Source organism: Ctenocephalides felis, unplaced genomic scaffold (assembly GCF_003426905.1).
Source record: "Ctenocephalides felis isolate EL2017-DRISC unplaced genomic scaffold, ASM342690v1 CF-g0.4_SCAFFOLD_01886, whole genome shotgun sequence".
In the NCBI taxonomy this organism is placed as follows: domain Eukaryota; kingdom Metazoa; phylum Arthropoda; class Insecta; order Siphonaptera; family Pulicidae; genus Ctenocephalides; species Ctenocephalides felis.
In genome coordinates this window covers 95,318,171-95,334,576 of record NW_020538040.1, presented here as the reverse complement: position 1 = coordinate 95,334,576, position 16,406 = coordinate 95,318,171, and the positions used below count along the sequence as shown (strand labels likewise).

At 29.6% G+C, this 16,406-nt stretch overlaps 2 protein-coding genes across 4 annotated transcripts in view; one reads left to right on the top strand and one right to left on the bottom strand.

Annotated features, from left to right (window-relative positions):
- Window positions 1-16,406, top strand: part of LOC113378429 — a 295,400-nt gene that overhangs the window by 49,658 nt on the left and 229,336 nt on the right. For 2 of the 3 annotated variants that reach the window (XR_003367182.1, XR_003367183.1), the window contains exon 3: window positions 14,516-14,574. The gene's annotated coding sequence lies outside the window, so the exon portion shown is untranslated. Of the gene's footprint in view, window positions 1-1,927; window positions 2,054-14,515; window positions 14,575-16,406 lie in introns of those variants that run through there. The other variant, XR_003367184.1, reaches the window with a different exon arrangement.
- Window positions 1-16,406, bottom strand: part of LOC113378426 (glutamate receptor 1-like) — a 263,910-nt gene that overhangs the window by 148,237 nt on the left and 99,267 nt on the right. The window lies entirely within an intron of this gene.

The window sequence follows — 16,406 nt, the reverse complement described above, 5'->3', positions numbered from 1 at the left end:
TGCAAATTACATCTAAATTATACAAAAAAAACTCAATAAATCATTCAATCGAAACTCAGTAGTCATTTTAAGTAAAAAGGTCCAGGAAATGACAGAAATTATTAGATGTTAATTACAGTGGAGAAGAATTCCTAGATCGTAAATTTTTGTTTTCAATTTTTTACAATTTGACCCCCAATTTTGACTTTAAATTCGTGCCCAACAGTAAAAGCATTAGAAAACCTGTCGCATACTCAATACCTATGTTATTGGATGTATTGTGGACCTGTGTTATTCATTATTTTCATTACTTGAATGTTTAATTGTTGTACAGGAAATCCACTAATTTTCGTTAAATTTTATGGCCGATAAGATATATTAAATTTTTTTACTTATATAAATAAAATAGTTCAATGAAAATATTGATTTGTGTTGTCACATATGTTTTTTATACTGTAAATTGTGTGGTAATTGTATTTTAATATATATTTATCAAAAATAAGAATATTTCTTTATTATTTGTTTTAATTTTTTCGGTGAAATAAGCTAGAAACTTTTATTTAATTAATAAAATATTTAAAATATATATTTGTATCTTTTGCCAATACTTGTCAGAAAAGCTCTACATACTTTAGAGATAATTTTTTAGTTGAAGAAAATTCACCATGTTTTGTTTTCTATTATGTATTTTGTTCTGACTGGTTGTTTATTTTCACGCAAATTGAAGTATACAATTTTTACAGTTATTGCATATACTTTAATAATTAAAACAATATAAAACTCTTAACGACTCCATGAAAATATTATCAAAATACTCAATTTATCGATTATTTAAATACAATTGCTTCAGTGATTATACCACTGGATCAATAAATAGTTAATAAATTATGTACTTAGTTATCAGTCCATTAATAGTATGATCATATCTATCAAAATTAACTATGTATTCAATATTTTCCCTAAATTTATTTATACTGGATGAATCTAGGTAAAGTAAATGATTACTGTTCGAGTTGAAATTCGTTAAATTGTCGATTAAAGTTGTATCTTCCGGCATATGTTTGTTTCACTGAAATTTGTCTAACATTGACAACAGCAAATATGCAAATATGAATGAACAATGATTAATTATATCATATTAAATATTCTATTCAATTCACCATTGTGTAATAAAATTATGGGTTGAAATCAATTTAAATGATTTATATCATAATTTATTACTTCATTAGCATTTTCTAGATATTCGTTATATTTATTGTGAGTTGAGATAACCATAATTTTGGAATACTTCAATTGATTAATATTCTGACACCGGCAGTGATGCTGCGCGCGTATTTGGCCACGCTAATTTGTTGAACTTGTGTTGCATTTCAAAATTAATTGCAAAATGAATGAAATAGTTGTTTATCATTGAATTTTTAGATAAGTATAATATATACTTTAAACGAGTTGAAATATATAACTAGTTGAAAGTGAAATTATGCCTTAAGACAAGTTGCATCAACTTCCCGAAATGTGTAATAATTGACTTTGTTAACCGAAATTAAGATTTAGATATTTACATAAAATTTTCAACTATTTATTTAGCTATTAAAATTTTTGTTTTCTCATAAATCTAAATATTGCGATTATCAATTGATAAATCTCACATTTAAATTATCTGTGATTATATTATTTATAATGCACAGGCACGTGCTTGTATGTCCTTAAATTATTCCAAATTTTAATTAACTTATATAACTCAAACAACTTTTGTAGGACTATTTAGTCTGGTGTATGAACATTATCGCCACATTGAATTTCATTGAAAACGTCGCAACGTTTTTTTTAAGAAACTTGATACATTGTTTTGTGAAATTTTAAGTAAGACAATACTGGCACTATTACATATATCATGTACGTAGTCTTTGATATTATTTAATCATTTAACATTTTTGCTTATTCCAAGGCGGCTTCTCCTTATCGAGTTTATTCCAATGGCTGTTGAATTTGTGATAATCCCCATAGACCAGAGGTGGGGAACCTTTTTGCCGTTAGAGGCCGCACTTAAATTAGGCAGCAATAAAAGAGGCCGCATAAGCTGATTGACCTAAAAAAGTGACTTTTGTGAAAGTATTATATTTTTTTATAGTTTTAACAATTTATTGCATTATATAGAAAAAAGTAAATAAAATACTTAAAAATTTTAAATATTTTATAAATTAAATTTCAAATGAATTATAAATATTTTAGTTCATTTTAATTTCATTTAAACATTCATTTTTTATATAAAAATAATATTAAAGTGTTTTGATTTAAAATTGATTTTCATTTTCTTATTGTTACATAATTATTTGAAATAAGAAATTATATATTTTTCTTATACCATTGAACTCGCTGATAGATTTTTATTTTGCAAACTAAGATGTTAACGGTTAATTTAGGGAATTTCGAGCTTTGGAAAAGCCAGATTAAATTTGTAAACTTTCGGTATGAATATTCCTTTTGTCATTAAGGACAATAGTTGTTATAACAAAAAATAGGATTAATGCATTAAACTCAACGTTACCTCTTGCCAAAAGAAATATACCTAGACTAGACACTATTGACAGACATTTAAAAATATAATTTAAAAAATATTATTAATAAATGATGTACCTAATCCATTTAGAGAATGATAATGTTTACCCATAAAAATAAGCGTATTATTTGATAATGTAGAAACTCATAATAATGCACGTGAAAGAAATATTTTAATTAAAATATGTATTTATTATGCACAAAATGTATTGTTACTTTATATTTTGCATTTAAGTTGTTCTCATTTCAAAAACCTTACTCTATATTTATATTTCAAGATTTAAATATAAATAAATTCTATTTATTATGTGCATATAAATAAGCAGGGGCGGATTTAGAAGTTTGGCGCCCTGGGGCACTGACAAAAATGCCGCCCCATCCCTGATATTTTAGGTAAAACAGTTTTTATATATCATTTTTTTTAAATTAAAATTGCTATTTAATTGCAGAAAATTTATTACGCATTACATACTATAAATAGTGGTGCTTGGCATCGTGCCTTAAGGCAAATTGCTGGAACTTCCCGTACAAAAAATTAAAATAAAAAAAAGAACTTTTTGTAAAGCGATCGCCCTGCTTTAGCTGCGTAGAGACAAAATAAAGAAGCGCGTAAGCGTCGCCCCGCAGAACAACGCCCCGCAGAATAAATAATGATACAGAACCCATAGTAAAATGTAAACAAAATTTATACTTATTATTAAATTTTATGATAATTTGATGTGCATATGTTTAATGATCACTTTTGACCGCCAAATGTTTTTTTTCAAATTTTTTATTGACCATCGAAACCGCTAGACCTGCCTCCTACAAATTTAATCAGTTCTCCGTTTTGTCTATACATTGTTAATTTTTTTTATAATACTTTTTGTATCATATAATAGGCGATGTCTTGCGAAATTGAAAATATTGCTTCTATTAAATAATATTAATATAATATATTACATCTCTATTTCGTATCTGCCTAAGAGTCTGTTTTTCAGGCTAGTTAATCTGATGTCATGTTACAATATGACTGTTTTTGGTGGGATTTTTGTACAATAGTTGTTTGAAAGTAACTCTGCTATTTTGTACTAGACGGCAAGGGGCCGCACAAAAACCTCCCGGAGGCCGCAGGTTCCCCACCTATGCCATAGACGGTGTAAGAAGGAACCGCGCAAGGTGCAAACAGATCCAATGTCTTATTTTACAAAATAATAGCTACTTTGTTTAAGCTATTCGAAATTCAAAATTCATAGAAACATTTTTTCAACAACGATCACACTGTATATAACCTTGGTCTTATATTACGTCTGAAATGTCATCATCTGAGTTCGTATAACTGGTAATTTCTCTTGCTTTGCTTTTTTAAACTTTTTTTTTATTTACTATTATATTATTCATTACACCTAGCAGTGTAAAATTTCAGCTGATCTATTTTATCATATCCACATGTAAGCTTTTACAGAGGTTATACAAAAAAGGTTGAATGTAACTTAAAAATAGCAATGCATCTTATGAAAATTTAAAGAACTTACAATTATCATTATATTCTGGTATTATAAACTAAATAAAAGCTCAAAACCAAAAAAAAACTGTCAACGACCTCTTACAGAACGCAATTTTACCTTACAAATGGACAACACACCCTCGACCCTCAAGGGTCAATTATAGGGCTGTCACTGTTTAACGTCTACATCCATGACATTCCCACCGATACCAATATAACACTACTAACTTCACCGACGGCACTACTTTATTTAAATCATCAAGATCACCCAGACTACTGATCAAAAAAATACTGAGACACATAGATACAGTGACAGACTACACCAACAAGTGTGAAATCAATTTCAATCCAAAGAAGACAGAAGCTTTCTTCTTTATAAAGACGTAAAAACGTACTTTCATTACACTGACTGACTTGGAAAAATTAAAAGAAATGGGCGATGAAGTTGAATGGTACAAGGATGTCAAATACCTTGGTATGACCTTGGACCATAGACTCAGCTTTCGAAAACATACCAATATGAAAATCGGACAGACTTACGGGATGATAAAATTACTGAAACCTCTTTTGAACTACAACAACCCACTAAGCGTGAAGGACAAGCGGACACTATACTTAACACTAAAAAGACCAATACTGTTATATGCCGTTCCAGCATGGAACGCGAACACAAAGAGACTACAGACAGTACAATACAAAGCATTACAACTAGTACTCATCAAATCAAGGGACCTACTCACGAGACACTATTACCCTACAAAATATATACATAAACTGTGTGACGTACCGACGATACTCGAACAAATTAAAAAGCTCACTGAAATTTTTTACCAGAAATGTAGGCATCACACCAATATTATCATATAAGCCCTACGCCAAATATACACCAGAAATGGTTTGGTATGGCAAATATGTCATGTCAGATTATTGTCTGATCGATCCTTAGCAGCAATGTTATGCATACTTCTTTAACAATGATTGAAATGTGGTCTTTTTTGAGAAGTTGTAGACTTTTCCGATTTTTTTTTGACAAATATTATCTATGTTGATAGCTAATAAAAAAATGTATACTGATAAAGTTATATAATAATAGTAGGAGTATAATGCCCTCGGGTAACAAACACACATTGTAAACATATTGTATATGTAATAATGGTTCCTTATATATATATATATATATATATATATATATATATATATATATATATAATATGTGTGTGTGTGTGTATATATATAAAACAAACTATCAACAAAAAGAAATATTTATAATATACTGATAAAGACGTCGTAAGAACAAAATATTTCAAAGTAGTATCATTAAAAAAATGTATATTTTATTTATTTTTGAAATATTGTTGTTGGACGTTTTCACTCACAGAACTTCAAGCTTTGCTCTATACTACCCTCTATGACCATAACTTAGTGTTTCTTGTGATCATAATACTGTATCGAATGCATTAAAATAAATATAAATATTTACAAATAAATATGAATTAAAAGACTTATATTACTATTGAGTTAAACAACAAAAGCATAATACAATCCATCCACATATAATACAACAGCTCAATTGTAATCTCTCGAAGCGCCTTGAAAGATTACCTTTAATTTTTCATACTGTCATCGACAGCCCGAGGAGGAATCATTCACCGCGCGAGTCTTTGTATCGTCTCGTGACTAGATGCGTTCGACCATTATCCGTCGACGGGGAACAATGACTGATATCGGTGCATTAGTATGGCCAAGGGTAATCCTGGCATAGCTATTCGTTCCCGTATATATCAATATATAGACAATGAGGTATTTGGATATATAATCGAGTTATTAAAAGATTGAATTCGTCACTTCAAGGAAAGTATTTCGATCTTATTGAATAATACCCACCATCGAATCTATGAAAAATGTGTGCATTACAGCTAAACAGATTAAAGTAGTAGTCAACGAGTATTGCTGCAGTTCGAACTTCGACACCCGACGGCTTGTATGAAAAATCAATGAATTTCATAGTTTATACAAACCATTTTGAATTAATAAACTAATTATTTGAACTCTCTCAAAATTTTATAGAAAGTTACAAATGTTTCTTATAATCAGCGTATATGTATTAAATTAAATAAGAAAATTTGCTGTACATAACCGATCGCCATTTATGTAAATAAACTAGGTTTAAGTGGCACTTTGCCTTAACGCCTCAAGGTTTCAAGATATTAGTTTAGATTAGGTCATTAACTCTATACCTTTGCAAATTTTAGCGCAAACTAATAGGCTTAAACATCAACTAAAATGCTTAAATGCTTAAAAATTTGGTTTACACGCACATTCACATATACACCACATACTCCAATTTCACTTTCCATTTTTTTATTATCTGCTTAAAGTATTTTAAAATACTTTACTTCTTTGCATTAAATTGTATTATCTATGCATACGCATCATTTACATATAGGGTAGGGCACAAAGATCCAATTCGACTTTAAGTAATTATACTGTCTAAACCAAATGTCTAACTGTCCAAACATAACACGTATCAAACAAACAACTATCGAACTATGTTCAGTAAAATTCCGTAAAAAAAATCATTTTTTTATTGTTTTCCTATAGGCTGTCATCTTTCTTTTTTATCCCACAGACGGGGTAAAATGGGTCAGTTAGAGAACAAACAGATCCAATGTCTTATTTTCATTTTAAAAAAAATTTACGAAATAGTAGCAACATTATTCAACCAAATCATGTTCATTTGTGCGGTTTGTTGTGTGTGATGCTAACAATATATATTTTAGCATATTGCACTTTCTAATACCGTGAAGTAATAGTCATATTAAGATAGGATGTTCGGCGAAATTTATAAATTTCAAATAAATTTATAAAACACATAACTTTTGTTATTTATGTGAGACGCGCAATATTCAAAGTCTATATATATATATATATATATATATATATATATATATATATATATATATATATATTTCTACTGTTACATATACATTTATCTATTGTATTTTTCTGGAAATGTAGTGATATTCTACATACTACACATATTTATTTTTACTAACAGGTAGAACCTCGTGTTTACTCATCTGAAATCTTGATAAAACATCGCATGGTAATAGAGTTGATAGTCGAAACTTCTAAAAACATTACAAAACTGCACAATTTTAAAAATTGGATGTGCTTTCAATTTGGCTTTATATCTTAGCTATTGAGATATATTACAGCTCAATAACGAGATTAAACTTAATTTGCTAAAACGCTATAATTATTATGCTAACATTTTTTGAATAAATAAGTTGTAAGCGTAAATTTAATGCAATTTTTTTATTAATATTGCAATAATTTAACATTAGAATATACAATTTTAGAAACAACTTTTTAAAATTATTGGTCGATGAGAAAATATCTGCTATTACACCTACATCTATTTTTAGTAAGATTTGCCAAAATTGTCAGATGGTTTTGAAATGTAGAGATATAAAAAACTACGTATCCTTTTTTTCTTCTACACATTAGAATATACAAGAGTAATCGTTCGTTCCGCAGCTATTCTTTCAGGTTGGCATGCAGCCATTGTGATATTTGCATGTTTCCGAATACAAAAAAAATTTTATACTTCCCTAAAAAATTTCAGTACCATATTGCATAAAATGTTATTTCATGATGAATGTCAAATACGTGTTTTTGACCAAAATGGAAACATCCAATAGTTTTCGATATCGACTATTTGTTCAACTATCCAAATTGGTTTACCTATACACCTAAAATTGTGTTAGCAAAATGGTATCTAAAACTATAGAAATTTGTACAAAGCTCAGAGAATATGTTTATATTTGTTTTATCTGAAAATTGACAAAATTTAAATTATCTTGTTTTTCATAATAGTATAAACAATGACAATTCTCGGAGAGCGCTGCTATAAATATTTTATTCGATGTATAAATTTCACCAATGTGCTAATATAGAATAATATACATTGCTAATTCTGTATTGAAGAATGATGTCACGTATTTATACGTAAATATTTAATTAAAATTATTAATTATGATTTGATGGAATATTTAACAGGTATATTTTACTTTCAACAAGTTTTGTACATATTTGTACATATTTCAACATATTTGTAAGCCCATTTCAGGATGAATAATTTTTTTTAAATCTTTATTACTTTAATTTTATATAAATGAATTACTTTAGTTTCTATATAAATGACAATTTTTAGCTTCAAGTCCAAGTTCATAATTTAAAAAAAAAAATTAGGATTTTACAATGGCGTATAATTCTTGAATAGGTATTTATAATCAATTAAGCCTACATGACCAACGTGCCAAAAAGTTAATATCACAAGTAAAAATATTTCATTGAAATTCAATTGAATCAATTTATTACTTGAACTCTACAATTAAGTTTGAATTAACAGGTCGATGTACAAGTCAAAGTTGATTATTATTGATCTTAATCTAGCCAACATTAGAATCACGTAAGACTTTTGTGGCAAATTGCATAGAATATATTGTTTTTAGCTTTCCGTAGGGTAAGTTATAGTAGTCGCAAAAAATAAAAAATGAACATTTTATATCATTACGTTTCAAAGTTTCTGAACATTTTGGCATAACTTATAGAGAAAATGGATTTATGTGTGTGTGTGTATGTATGTGAGAATATAATTTTTTGTCGATGACTTCCAGAATACGGAGCAACCGATTAGAATGATTCAAATGACATTCGATTCTTATTGATAAGAAGACGTGCTGATTAGTTTTTAGCATTGTGCCTTGAGGAAAATTTCTGGAACTTTTCCTACCAAAAATTAAAATCTTTGAAAAAGCTATTTGTTGAAAACTTTAAAAAAATAGATTTTGGAGAACTTTCGAATTTTAGATCAAATTTGACTTGTCATGTCATAGGTCTTATTTAATGTAATTATATAAATGGTATCGTTTCAGATATATACATAGCAGGTTGAAATCAGTATTAATATTTTGGTGTCATTTTACTACTTTCTCTACGCAGATGAATGTTGTTGTACACAATTTTATTCCACGAAACATCCGTCATATGCCTGCGCGGTTTGCGTTCCCTGTTCTATGTTCTATGAACAAGTTCTCGGCAAATACTTAATAAAAACAAAAAAGACGAATAAAAAATACATTCGCACGCAAGAACATCTCACCGTAGAAGCGTCTCGAAATATATGCTCACTTTGTTTCCGTTTGCTTGCAAAGTTTCCCAGTTACCTTTTCCTGAAATGAAGACGAGTGAAAAATGCTATAGAAATATAACAGGCATTCCGTGATGTAAAAGCTCAGATATGAGTGGGTGAACACGTTCTTCTAAAGTTTTCTGTGTTCTGAATATCATTCTCAACACATTACTAATATTTCCCGTGTTATTGAAAAAATAATTTTAATATTTGATTTTATTATTGGGATATTTAAAGAAACGTGAGTAGAAATTATAATTCAAATTTCTAGAACGATATTTAAAATTACACTTCAAAATGCAAATAGATAATATAACTAGATGTGAATCGCATTTTACCTTAACGCAAGTTGCATGAACTACCCGGCATGCGTCAATAATCGACTTTATCGATAAGAATATATTAATTTGTGAGTAATTCAAGAGTACACCGAGGGTCTGTATTGCAGATTATGCAATTTTGTACAAATTTTGGTTTAAACACGCGCCTAATACATACGCGGATTATTTTCTTAAGCGCATCCAAACTTTAGTTATAACCCTTTTCGTAGGCCTCTAATATTTTGGTATGGTCATTAGGCCTTGGAACTAAGAATCGCCCAAAAAATAAATATTTTAACAATCAATTACGAAAAAACGACCCGACCGATCTCTGCCAAAAACTCAACACGATTTCGAAATGATATTTTTCGAATAGTTTGTGTGATCGGTTCAAATTTTACTAAAACGCGGACAATTTTCCTTTCACTGTTCTGCTTATTTTAAAGAAATAGCCCGACTAATCGTCTCGACCAACGCGAGTGCTTTTCGAGTTTCATCGAATGGCTTTTACGTTTTTGAAATAGGTTAAGCTTTTTTGGGAAAACATCGACGAAAGATTTTTTTTTAAGTTTGGTTATTTGTAACATAAAATGACTTCTTGTGGGCTTAGTATATTTTAGTATGTTCTTTAGGATCATGATCTCTATTGTCAAAAAATTCAACAATTAATTGCAAAGAAAAGTTTACGTCGATTTTTACAGTAAACTGTTCAGCACAATTCCCAACCGATTTCTTTCGAGCAACTCACATACTCTCACACAGTCATACATACATACTTTTTTTCAAACCTATCACAATGACTTAAGAAAACATGATATTAGTATATCGGATTTTTTCTTGAAATCATAAACTTAAACTTCGGGAAATTGATAAATTATATATTTTAACAATATATTTATATATATATATATATTTTATAGTTCTCCCGAAATCTGAAAAATAAGAATCATTCTAATTGTAATCCTAAAGAATTAATGAATATTCTATATTCAAAGTTTCTATATTTATGTGAAAACCAATATTTAATAAGTAACACTGCGCGTTAAAAATAGTACTTTTGTTTTGTCCTCGAACTACTTTTTTTTAATCTACTTAAAATTGTACGCTGATTTCAAATATGCCTTCCGTTTTTGCGTAAAAACTCTCACTTGTTTTTGTGTTTTGAGGAGCTAACCCCATTAGTCATTTCGGCTATGATTATCGCAGTTCAAAGAATAACTAAGAGTTTTATCTGCTGTTTTTGATAACGCCCCAACTCTAATAATAATATTAGGTTGTCAAATATCTCCCTTCCGCTTTTTTGCTCTTGGTTTATAATACAAAAAGGCGGAAGGGAGATATTTGACAACCTTATATGTTGTGTACGTAATCCAGATAGTTTTTTTTACATCTGTGGTGAACAAGTTTTCGACAAACACCAAAAACCAGTATCGAACTATTTAGTTCGGCTGTGTATTTCAACCACTTTAAAATCGAATTGGGCAATCAACGTAAATCATGCGTTCTTCGTGCCAAAATTGATTAGTGCGTTTAATTTAATGTTTTAAAAGAAAAACATGCTATAATTTGAAAAAAAAAACTAGAATCACCACGACGTTTCTTTTTCTGTGTGGTAAATATCAAAATAAATTCAGGAATTAGAAGCAACAGATCATACCCAATGACCCCAATGGTCTTGGGGTCTAAAAGCCATTGATCCATGTTAATGATGAGCAACTCAGAACATCAACACCATTCGCCCATAATGTGTTGGATTGAGATACTAAAGTTAAAAGAAAGGGAGTATGAGTTTTAAACTAATACATTTGATAACTCCTAAATTAGGCTACTCATGAAAAATCGAGAGTCGGGCAAGAAAATCCATCAAGACATTTGGCGAGGAGCGATATCAAGAGAAGTGGATCGTATACTTGATGGCCGACCAATGTTGGAGCTTACGACAAAATCAGTGAGACCTTGTCTACGCTCTAAAATTATATAAAAATACTTTTGAAGGCATAAAATAAAATATGTGTAATTTCTTATTGTAATTTGAGGAAAAACTATCACATTGGTATACCTCAAAAATTAGAGCTGTTAGTGAAGTTCTATTCTGTTCTTTTTGCGAAATCAGCGTCTTCGAATTACTTAAAAATTATCATAACATCTCAGGAAATTTCTTTATTGTCACGCATTGTAATCTTTGCAAACCGAAAAATCTAATAATTTGACTTGAATGTGTCAAATAGTTATTTATGGTTTGTTAAGGCGTCGAAACACACCATAATGATGCCTTTGCCGTTATCACTTCATAGAAAATTAATTACTACACTTTTAAAAACTGGTGTGCACTGTAATTACTAAAAGATGAAAAGAGGGCGGGCAATATACCTAGAAATATAAAAAGTTTATTAAATTGGTTGAGTAACTAATACACGCTAAACTTAACATCTGCCTAGTATCGCGATTAATTGAAAATAAATTTTAAAAATATAATATATACTTTATTTAAAAATGAATTCTTGATACTAATAATAATAAAAATAATTCAAAAGAATCCTTAACATGGTTCTAAAATGGATAAGCTTTTGCGCGAGGTATCTTTGGGACGACGGGTGGAACAGGATTCATCAAAAAGCAATAGGCTCTGCGCCTCAAATATACAAATTTTATGTGATCTATCCAAATAGGTTGACGATTAAAACCTATTCAGAATTGCACACTAGACAGCAACACACTACATTTATTGATATGACAAAATTATCAGAAGGTTTTCGACTGTAATGGCGTTAAAATATTTTTGTTCTATCTTCTTCCACAATTTACTCTAGAGAAAAAGTTATTGTCTAAAATATCATATCAGCGCGTTCTGCGGCTATGTTGAAGTAGAGTGCCCGAAGCGGCCGCGCGCGTTGCCGGTTGTAAACCATTGGCGCGTCGCACCGTGCGATGCGAGAGCCGCCGCGCGAAATTCTAATGAGAGAACGCGCCAGTGGAATCAGATAGCATGTATTCCATTTAGCTCCCGCGGCTGCTATAATATTCATGAGAGACGACTGCACGGCGCTTACCAGAGGTACCAGTACACCTACCTATCTTCTGCGAATTTCCCTATCCGCGGTACCTGGTCCCCTGTAATAGTTCGAGCGGTATCAAATAGTACCCGCGGGTACTGCGCTGCGATTTACAGACGCGTTTTATCATTACCGAGCCGCAATGATTTTTGTTCGCGCTCACCACTTAATTGTTCTCCGCGTTTGTCCTATTAACTATAATGAGTTCCGAATCGTATTTCCCAGTGTCATATATTTTTTAACCTCATTGAGTTCGTAATTGGAAAACACGTTTTAGGTGGAATTTATTTCTTCATTTCGTATCCCTGTTTTTGGCATTTTATTTAATTAAACATTTCTTGCAAGCCATATTTTAAATATATAATAGATTTAAATACGTAGCATAATTTTGCATAAACATATTTTTTTAATATTAACATACATGATTCAAAATAATGTTTTAAATATTTTAATTAGATAATACTAATTTAAGAACGTTGAAAACAAATAGTATGTACTTTATATTAAAATTAATGATTACATTTACATATTTTTCCTCCCCGTAGGGCAAGTTATTGTAATCGTCCAAAATTAGAAATTGAAAATTATTGCATAAATTTACATTTCAAAGTTTTCTGAACATTTTGGCATTCCTTAGAAAAAATGCATATGTGTGTGTGCGTATGTGTGGATCAAAATTTTCGTCGACGTGCGCAACAAGCGATTTAAATAATGAAAAAAACATTGATGCGGAGACGATTAACAAATGCAACCGAAGTTCGTTAAGGCCGAGTCGGGTGCCAATGATTGATCATTCGCTCTCGATGATATCATTTCTATACGGGTTCACTGTGATTAGTCGTTGTGTATGTGAAGAGATCTGTTGTCGTATGCGTACCGGCATCAACGTTGTATGCGTACCGATATCAACAAGCAAATCGGAATAGATAAATAAACATTTTAAAGTTACATCGTAGTACAAATCTTTATTTAATGAAAAATGCCCGAATCAGAAAAATATTTTGCCCTGTTCCTTGAAAGTAGTAAAACAAATTAACCATTTGGGCCGTGTACATGACAATAAACATAAGTTTGTTGATTAGAAATTATTTTTTTTATTCGTAGTTTCTATAAATTTTTGAAGTTATTAAAATGAAAAATATTTTTAGGCGAGACTGTTATTACAGCTACTTATTCAAAGAATGAGATTATATCGCCAGCGAAAAAGTAAAAAATGTACAAACAGTCAATGAATGTATGTTAATTTTACTTACATAAAGTTCTTCAAACACAATTATTACATGATGAGTGAAATTGTGAGAACAATATTTACTTACTTTGTGAACGGATATTATAGAAGTTATTAATCAACAATTAATTCATTCATCTAACGACGGTTAATTTCTAAATGCTACTTACAATGACAATCCGATCATGTCATATTTGAAGTATGACTTTATTACATTATTGTTTTTAAATATTATACATATTTTTAATACTATTATAAATATTTAATTTTTAATTTATCATTATATAAATGTGTATAATGGTTGACACTAATAAATGTGTGCACCACGAGTGTTGCCATATTACTAATAAACATTATTCATAATTGTTATATGATGTATTTATTTTTACTTAAATGCCATCTTGTACAGTAGCAAATAAATTTTACTACTTAAAATAAGAATAATGAAAGCTACCGTATTTATAATAGTCTATTAGGAAATATTTAACATTTTTCGAATATTTCATCACGCTATGGGCAGTTCCAGCAAATTACCTTAAGGCACGTTGCCATATACTGCTAGATTAATATTTTTATCATATTTGAACAGCAATCGAAACATTCTGTGCTCATGAGCTGTTGTGTTGTATTTACTACTATTCAGATAACTGACTGTTTTTCTTAGACATTAATTTTTTATACTGATTTTTTTAGGTGCTGAACATTGATTTCAATGTGCTCCTGCCACTGCACTAAAAAGGTCTCTAAAAAAGGTATGTACGATATAGATTGTTGTCCAAAAGTAAGAGAACTAGATATAGCGCGTAGAATTATCAAATTCCTACATAGATTTGGACATAGTGCATGCTGTTATTTAATTTTTGCTATAAAAGTTAATCGTCGTCGCATATAGAAGAAAACATGTACTTGTTTGACATGCAACATCTCATTTCACAAACTTTATATCTTATACACAATTTATATTTATATTGCTCTGATACTTGAATGTTATAACAGTCTGCATCATTCAGAAATCGCTCACATTTGCCGTGCGCTTCTATTGCGATTACACAACTTATGTGATATATGAAAGCTTTACTTCCTATTAAAAATATTCAAATGCATACGCTGAAGTATGATCACAAAGAATTCCATTCATAAGCATGCATCTTCAATAAGTTCGTAACGAATAAAATATATACATCGGTTTAACAACTTTTGAAAAAATGTATGAAGATCACTGATTATGAGCTCTTGTTATTTAGATTATGATGCTTGAATATAATTTCTAAGTATATGTTTAATTGCTTTATAAGTTGTATTGCTATTTTTAAGTTCAACTCCACATTTTTTTAAAAGCTTACTTGTGATTGGCATCACCTAAAACTTTACACTCGCAAAGATGTACTCAATAAAAAAATAGTAAATACAGTGTAAAATAAAATGAATAGTTATTCCAACTCTGCTTATCAATTTTTTGGTGTATTACCAGATCAAGTTTGGTTCTATTTGCCCCTGGCTGTGGGGAACAGATAACAAATTCTAAGAAAATAGTAAAAAACATTTCATTATCTAGGAATTAACTGGGAATTTTACTGAACATAGTTCGATAAGTGTTATGTGTTGCGATATAGTTCGTGTGGTTCCGACAGTATAATTACTGAAAATCAAACTGGACTTTTGTGTTCCGCCCATATACAGTGGTACCTAGCCTTACGTGCTTAATTGATTCCGTAACGACGCTCGTATGTCGAATTGCTCGTATCTCGAAGCAATTTTTTTCATTTAAATACATCGAAATGCGATTCATTCGTTCCAGCACAATGTTTTCTCATAATAAAGGTAAATTTAACTTTATTGCTAGATCAAATACATATTCAACAAATGTTATCTTAAACTCATTATATCAAAAAAGTGAGTTAAACAGGTTTTTTCAAATAAAAACGGTTTTTTTATATTATTTATAATTAATACGAATAGGTTTTATATTATTTATAATTAATACAAAAGATCCTACGGTTCTAAAAATGGTCATTTTCGAATTTCCTTGCTCCCAGGGGCTCAAATGGTTCCAAATTGATAAAAAAACAACTCTCTGAAAGTTTTAGCTCTTAATATTAACGTTTAGATAGAGCGCAATTCAATCAAAGTTTGTATGGAAAGAGCATGGAAATTTTTTTAAAAATTTAAAAAAAATGTATTAGGGTTAACTTAGCGACAAAGGAATGAGTTTTATTCATTCATTTGTTCGCTAAATTACATCTAAAAATTTTTTTTAATTTTTGAAAATTTTTTCATGCTATTCCCATACAAACTTTGAATATATATATATATATATATATATATATATATATATATATAATATATATATATTATGTTAAATAAGTTGGTTTTGATGTTGAGAAATATGAGTTAGTTCTTCAAGGGCAATACATCAAATAAAAGGCAAAGATTTAGAAGTTAATCTTTAATTTTTTCCAAACGTTTCGACATCGGATTTTATGTCATCATCAGTGGATATAAATATGGTCTTACATCAGTAACTTGCGCAAAGCACATCATTTTGCACTATTAGAACTTAGAACTTTTGCACTATCATATATAC